The sequence below is a fragment of the Adiantum capillus-veneris genome, chromosome 12 (genome assembly GCF_014529385.1).
Source record: "Adiantum capillus-veneris isolate H3 chromosome 12, ASM1452938v2, whole genome shotgun sequence".
Taxonomy (NCBI): Eukaryota; Viridiplantae; Streptophyta; class Polypodiopsida; order Polypodiales; family Pteridaceae; genus Adiantum; species Adiantum capillus-veneris.
Genome location: NC_140942.1, coordinates 28,089,439 through 28,096,743, shown reverse-complemented (window position 1 = coordinate 28,096,743; position 7,305 = coordinate 28,089,439).

Genomic DNA, 7,305 nt, shown 5'->3' with positions numbered 1-7,305 from the left:
TTGATGCAAAAAAAGTAGTCTAGCCTCCTCATCCATCTCTTTTTTCTTGTAGCCTAAAGGGATTAGTTTCAAGGTCTATCACTAGTCAAAAACTACACATAGAACATTGATACAAGGTTCCACCACGTGTGAAACCTATCATCTCTAGTAGCATGGATGGTTTGATATCAAGGTTCACCACGTGTCCTACCTATACTCTATTGTAGCATAGAGATTCTGGTTTGGTGGTACTACACTTGTCAAATCTTGGCTTGTTGTTGATATCTGGAGGTAATCAAGGGTCCTCCACTTGTCCAAGTTAGGCATATAAAACAATTGCAAGGTCCACCATGTGTACAATATATGATTGATTATAGCATGCATGGTCTTATTTCATGGGGGCAACCATCTTCTCTCCAACATGTGTCCAACCTCGGCTCCATTGAAGCATGGGGAGAAGCAAGGTCCACCACTTATCAAAGCTATTATTTTCTCCCAATACTTTCAAAACCCATAATACGTTGTACATGGGGGGGGGGGGGGGGGGGTTCTTGTTTCAAGGTCCACCACTTGGCTAAGATTGGATCCATTGAAACATAAAGAGAAGCAAGCTCTACCATTTTTCCAAGCTAGGTGCCATTGAAACATGAAAACCCCATAATATGTTGTATACGGGGGGTGTTTTTCAAGGTCTACCACTTGTCTAAGCTATGGTCCATTGGAGCATGGACATAAGCAAAGCTCCACCACTTTTCTAAGCTAGGATCCATTGAAACATGGAGAGAAGCAAGCTCCATTGTTTGTCTAAGCTAGGCTCCATTCGAACATGGAGAAAACAAGCTCCACCACTTGCCTATTATTGCATAGAGATTCTGGTTTGAAGGTCCACCACTTGTCCAACCTTGCCTTCATGTATAGACATAATCAAGAGTGCAATGCTTCTCTAAGCTAGGGACATAAAAGAGTTTCAAGGTCCACTACATATACGATCTATGATGGGTTGTAGCATGGGAGGTTTCATTTTAAGGTTGACCACTTCTCCAGCTCCGCTTGTCCAACCTCAGATCCATTGAAGCATGGAGAAGAAAGGTCTACCAACTCTCCAAAAGAGGCAAGAAAATCTCTATAAAACCCATGAATTGTTAATATATGCTATGCTGTGGAGTTTTGTTTGAAGGTCCACTCCTTATCCAAGCTACAATCCATTGAAGCATGGAAATAAGTAAGATATATCTCTAGTCCAAGATAGGATCCATTGAAACATAGAGAGAATCAAGGTCCACCACTTGTCCAAGCTATGCATGGGTAATTGATATAAGGACCACTACGTTTTCACCTATACTATGCTCTATCATGGATGGTTTCATATCCCACCAATTTTCCATTCTATTTAGTAGGTTGTATTATGGGGGTTTGGTTTCAAGGTACTTCACTTGTCTAAGGTGGGTTCCATTGAACCATGGAGAGAAACAATTTCTACCACTTGTCCAAAATATGCTCCTTTAAAACATAAAAGCAAGGTCCACCACTTGTCCAAGCTAATGTTTCTCTCCATTGAAGCATGGAGAGAAACAAGGTTTACCACCTGTCCAAAATATGCTCCATTGAAACATAAAAGCAAGGTCCACCACTTGTCCAAGCTAATATAACAAATGGGTGTTGGTTACAAGGTGTAACACACTTGTCTAAACTAATCTCCATGAAAGGCCAACCACATGTCCAAGCTATATGAGCTTGGTTTTAACGTCTACCACACCTCTTGAAATTAGGATCCATGTAAGGTCCACCTTTTGTCAAGCTATGCCTTTAGTGGGTACTAAAACTAAGTAAATTGCAGTACTTAAATACCTTTCCAAGCTCATTAAGATTTTGGTCTCTAAGGCCACCACCACATGTCTAATCTATGCTCTAATTGATTACTTATGCTAGTTCTCAAAGTCCAAACATAAGCTCCCTTCTAGCAAGGGTAGTTTAAATTTAGGCTCCAACACCTGTCTAAGCTAGGTTCAATTTATGAAGCATCACCATTTAACCATGCTAGGATCTAATGTATCATATCAAGAGGGTATTGATAAAAGGTCCAAAACTTATTGAGTTCAAGCTCTTAAGTAATTAAGTCTTTCTGAGTATTAAATGTTATAGTTTTAGTCTAAAGATCCACCATTCAAAAACTCAAGTAATTTACTATTTACATTCAAACCTTGAATGCTTGAGATAAAAAATACAAACTCAATCAATACTATATAAAGTAAAATCTAACATTAAGAGTATCAAATCAGTAACAAGAAACACTAACATGCACAAGAAACTAAAAACATACGTGTCTCCATTTTCAAAAAGTCCATTGACAAAGGATGTTGTTGTTCTTCTTCTTCTTCTCTTCGTGGAGAGCACTCCTCTGTAATAGGCACAGTGTCGTCTGATTGCGAAGTGGATTGTTGAAGTCCAACCCATTTTTTTATATCTTCATGAGACTTAACAAAGTCTAGCAGCATGGTCTCCACGTTTTTTGCCTCCTCCACACTATCAACTAAGCATATAACTTCTTTTTTCTGTTGTATTCCTTCTTGTGCAACCAAGGAGCCATCACCAAAAACATCAACAAGCTTGCGGTCTTCAAAACAATATGTACAAATGCAGTGCTTGACCAAAGCTCTTTTTTTGGCCTCCAAATATTGCAAATCTGACATATCGTTATCTGCTACTTGAAGAAGAGAACAATCAATTGGCATGGGATGTTCCTCTGATCTTCTTCTCAGGTCTTCAAATGCATTGCCTTGTCCCAAGAAGGCAATAACTGTTAGGAATTGAATTTCTCCTTTGCAAAGAAGTGATGGAAAGTGATGCAATGCACCACAACAATGGTAGCTCAGATTATCTCCCATGGCGTGAAAGGCACATTGCAATTTTGTGAAGTTAGTGAAATCCACAAATGCAAGAAATAAAAATCCAGAATCTGTTGACCCTCTAGCAATAGCCAAGATCCCATCCAAAGCATTGTTAAATGTCTCTTCACTCCACTTCAAATTGCCTCCAACGTTTGTTGTCATATCTAAAACACATAAGCCAATAGGCACTTTATTATTGAAGTGGCGCATCAAGTAGAGATTGCCTTCCATTTGTAGGCTCACCACATAGATTGACCATGGCAAATCTCTAGGCTCAATTTTCTCCTTTTGAAGGTGAATCATGTATTTTATTGCTCCATCTGGAAAAGCCATTTTCTTTGTTCCACGCGTCAAACTAGATCTGATCCATTCCTCGCATAGCATTAAAAGTGTTTTATAAACAACATGCTTGATGTTATACATTTTGACCACCTCCTCCCAGTCTTTACATGGTGAAGACTCATTCAAATTTTTGAAGCCTTCAAGAAGTGCATCTTGAATCAATTTGTCTTGCTTCAACTGCTTGATTCGATCATACATGTCAGTTGCATCACCATCCTTTGCACTCTTTGACAGTAAAATATTCTCATCTCTAATCTCTTCTTGAATAGTCTTTACCTCTGATTCCTCAAGGCCACAAAGGTATCTAAATACAGTTGTTGGGGGTTTCTTATTCTCATCTTCTAGCCTTTCAATGATTTCTATCCAGCAATCATAAATTAAATCAGAGTACGTGACCATGTGTGCCTGTTTAGCAATCCAACTTGCTGCTGCACTCATTCTTGCCAATCGAAGAAAAGCCTAAAAAGAAATAGAGAAATAATTAAACTATTGAGCAAGATTTGTTAATTAAACACTATCAAAAAGACAAAGAAAATAACTTACATCCCATCCAGAACGAGATGCATGTCCCTCTGCAATTCCTTGAGAAGGTCTGATTCTCCGATGGCTACAAACCTTATCATTGGATCTCCATGTCCTAATCGATATACCTCCTCAGGTCTTCTGTAATAGGCTGGTTCCTCTCCCAGTGGTGCTCCTAAGCCGTAATTTCTAACTCAAGTACAACAAATGCCACCAAAATGCTAACCCGATTATGCTAACCCGATTACAATGTAATGGGCCCTATTTATATGCCTTGGGTTTACCATGGTAATTATCGTAGTAATTACTGACTGATTTCCACTTGCTGCCTTTGGTGGTCGTCCTGAGAAAATCCATTGACTCCGTAAATGTCTCAATATTTGGCTGTAAGGTTGCTTGACATACAATGCCTGAGCCTCCTAATTTGCAATGGCAGATATAGCAGTTGCAACAAATGGAGGAGCATTCACAACAATGCGAGCCTTTCTAAATTTATACACGCTACTCAGTCTTTCAAATATCTCTTTGTTTTTTTGTTCATTGTGAAGCAAAACTTTTGCAGCATAGATTGAATGCTGTCCATCAAGAATCCAATAATGATAATCTTTAATTTTTTGCTCTTCTACCTCTTCTACTGCCAAAGGAGTCCCCTTCTTTGACTTTGCATTTCGAACAGGCATCAAATATGCACATGTTGCAGGCTTGGACGTACTCCGTGAAAATCCAAATAACACACTTTCAGCGTGTTTTTTATCCATAATACGTGCATTATAGTGATCAGGAGCAAGCCAACAATTTTGAATAGGGATATAAAATTCCCTATATTGGAAAGGAAAATATTTTATGTACTCATTCATTCCACCTGTATCTTTTTCTTGTCCTTTCATGGCCTCAACTTCTAAAACATCTAGATCCACAATTCTCATCTTTGACATTGAACCTTTTGTTGATGAGGATGCCAAAGATGCCTTGTCTACATCCAAAATGGAACTAGTTTGCTTAGCTGCTACTTTCTGCACTTTTGCTTGCTTCTTTGTGGATGGTGGTCGTGAAGCTTTCACCTTTTTTCGTTGTAGTGTGACAATGATGGAGCTTTGAAGTTGATCTGCTGTGATATTTGGATTTGATTCTGCAAACTTCCATCCTCGAGAAAACATTGTCTCTTCTTTGTTTCTAGACATGCGCTCCAATGCATGTGTTGACCGTCGGGTCAACGGCGCCAATGTTGGACGGAAGCGACTCACACACCCATGAAGTGCATGCAAACACTACCTAGATCAACATAATGTCAATCGAGGACACAGATGACACGATAGACACATGGAGGAAATCTCTTGAGCTTGTCAGGCTGAGATCATCTTACACATACAACACTCGGGAAGGCCAACTAAACCATAATCAAGAACCTCATTGCCCTCAACTACACCACCTAGCCACATACACACATACTAAAGGTAACTCACCTAATCATGCCAGATTCGTACGAAACTTAAGGAACACCATCCCCTCACTAGGATACACCTGTCCCTAAGCCTCTACACTCAAAACCCTCACTCTAAACCCATCTGCGGAAAACGCATAGGATGATAGAGCCGAATTTTGAAAGTGCATGAAATTGAAATTTATGAGTACCTATGTGTAGCTTATGTCGCCACGATTCTATAGACTACTAGCACACAGAAAATAGACATCGTTTGATACACTTACGACCACAAATAGCTCGTAGATGCATCGGCGTGTGCGCTTCGTCTCGCATGGAATGCTTGGCGTTGTTGCGTAGCTCTCCTCGAGCCTACAACAATGGTGCAGTCGGATCTCCAATGTGTTGAGAGAGCTGGGCGTAGCGAGAGGATGAAGCTCACGCTCACTCTCTCTCTCACACACACAGTAGATAGGAGCGCTAAGTTTTGATTATGATTAAAAGTCTTTCTTTACAAAATGACCTAGGTACCTTATATACTAAGGCTACCTTACGTTTAACCAAAAATGGGGTTGAAGGGTCAAATGGCTTTGTATTTACAATCTGGAAGTGCCATTGTACCCTTGCTTCTAAAACTAGAATAACTACTCATTACAAATGACGTTTATAGCCATAATCTGCAGCATTTCATAACTCGCAAAAGATAAGACTTTGGTATGAAACTTGAGTTATGTTGTGTTGTTGACCCGGTGGTCAACAATATGCTCCTGGAGATAGTTGAAATTCTCGATTCATTGGAACTAGAATGTCAATGCATTCCACCTCCGGATGGCTATCAACTATAGAGACAGATGCTTCCACAACTTGTCCAACATCTTCAAACAAGTTGTCATTCTCCTTTTTGGCAATAAATAGATGCACCTTATGAAATTGTGCACCCTCTATACCATGTATGTCCAAATACCATTTCCTAAGATCATTGCAAGTATAGTCAATTGAGACAGCAACCCTTGCAACCTGTTTTTTTGGAGCCATCTTTCCTGAAACAAAAAAAAAACCAAATGTTATTTTAACATATACTTTTTTGTAATGGATTAAGTTTGTGTGAATACAAGGTCCACCGCTTGTTCAAGCTAGATCTAAGCAAGTAAACATAGTGATCTTTTAAGCTAGTAAACTAAGGGAAGGGAGAAGTAAGGTCCACCACTTGTCCAAGCTCAGCTCTAGACAACATGGAGAGATTCGAGGTCTACTAATTGTCTAATATAGGCTAACTCTATTAAAACATAGAGAAAAGAAAACATCCACCACTTGTCTAATCTAGGGTCCATTGAAACATGGAGAGAAGGATGCTCCATCATTTGTCCAAAATAGGCTCCATTGAAACATGAAGAGAAGCAAGCGGCACCATGTCTCCGAGATGCTAGGCTCCATTGAAATACCTTAAACCCACGATATTTTGTATATGTGGGGTTTAAATTCAAGGTCCACCACTTGTCCAACCTATTATCCCTAGTAGCATGAGTGGTTTGGTCTCAAGATTCACCACTTTTCCACTCTATGTAGTATATTAAGAATATTTGGGTGTTAAGGTCCACCACTTGTCCAACCTATAAGGCTATATATTAAATGGTATTATTTACCACCACTTGGAATGCACATGATAGGTTTTACATAGGGTTCTGGTTCCAAGGTCCACCACTTGTCCAAGCTAACTCTATTGAAACATAGAGAGAAGCAAAGGTCCACCACTTGTCCAAGCTAGGCTCCATTGAAACATGGAGAGAAGGATGCTCCACCATTTGTCCACTTGACCAACCTATGATCGCTAGTAGCATGAGTGATTTGGTCTCAAGATTCACCACTTTTCCACTCTATGTCATTATATTAAGAAGGTTTGGGTGTTAAGGTCCACCACTTGTCCAACCTATAAGGCTATATCTTAAAGGGTATTCTTTCTCGCCACTTGGAATGACCATGATAGGTTTTACATGGGGGGTTTGGTTCCAAGGTCCACCATTTGTCCAAGCTAACTCTATTGAAACATAGAGAGAAGCAAAGGTCCACCACTTCTACAAGCTAAGGTCCATTGAAACATGGAGAGAAGGATGCTCCACCATTTATCCAAGATAGGCTCCATTGAGACATGAAGAG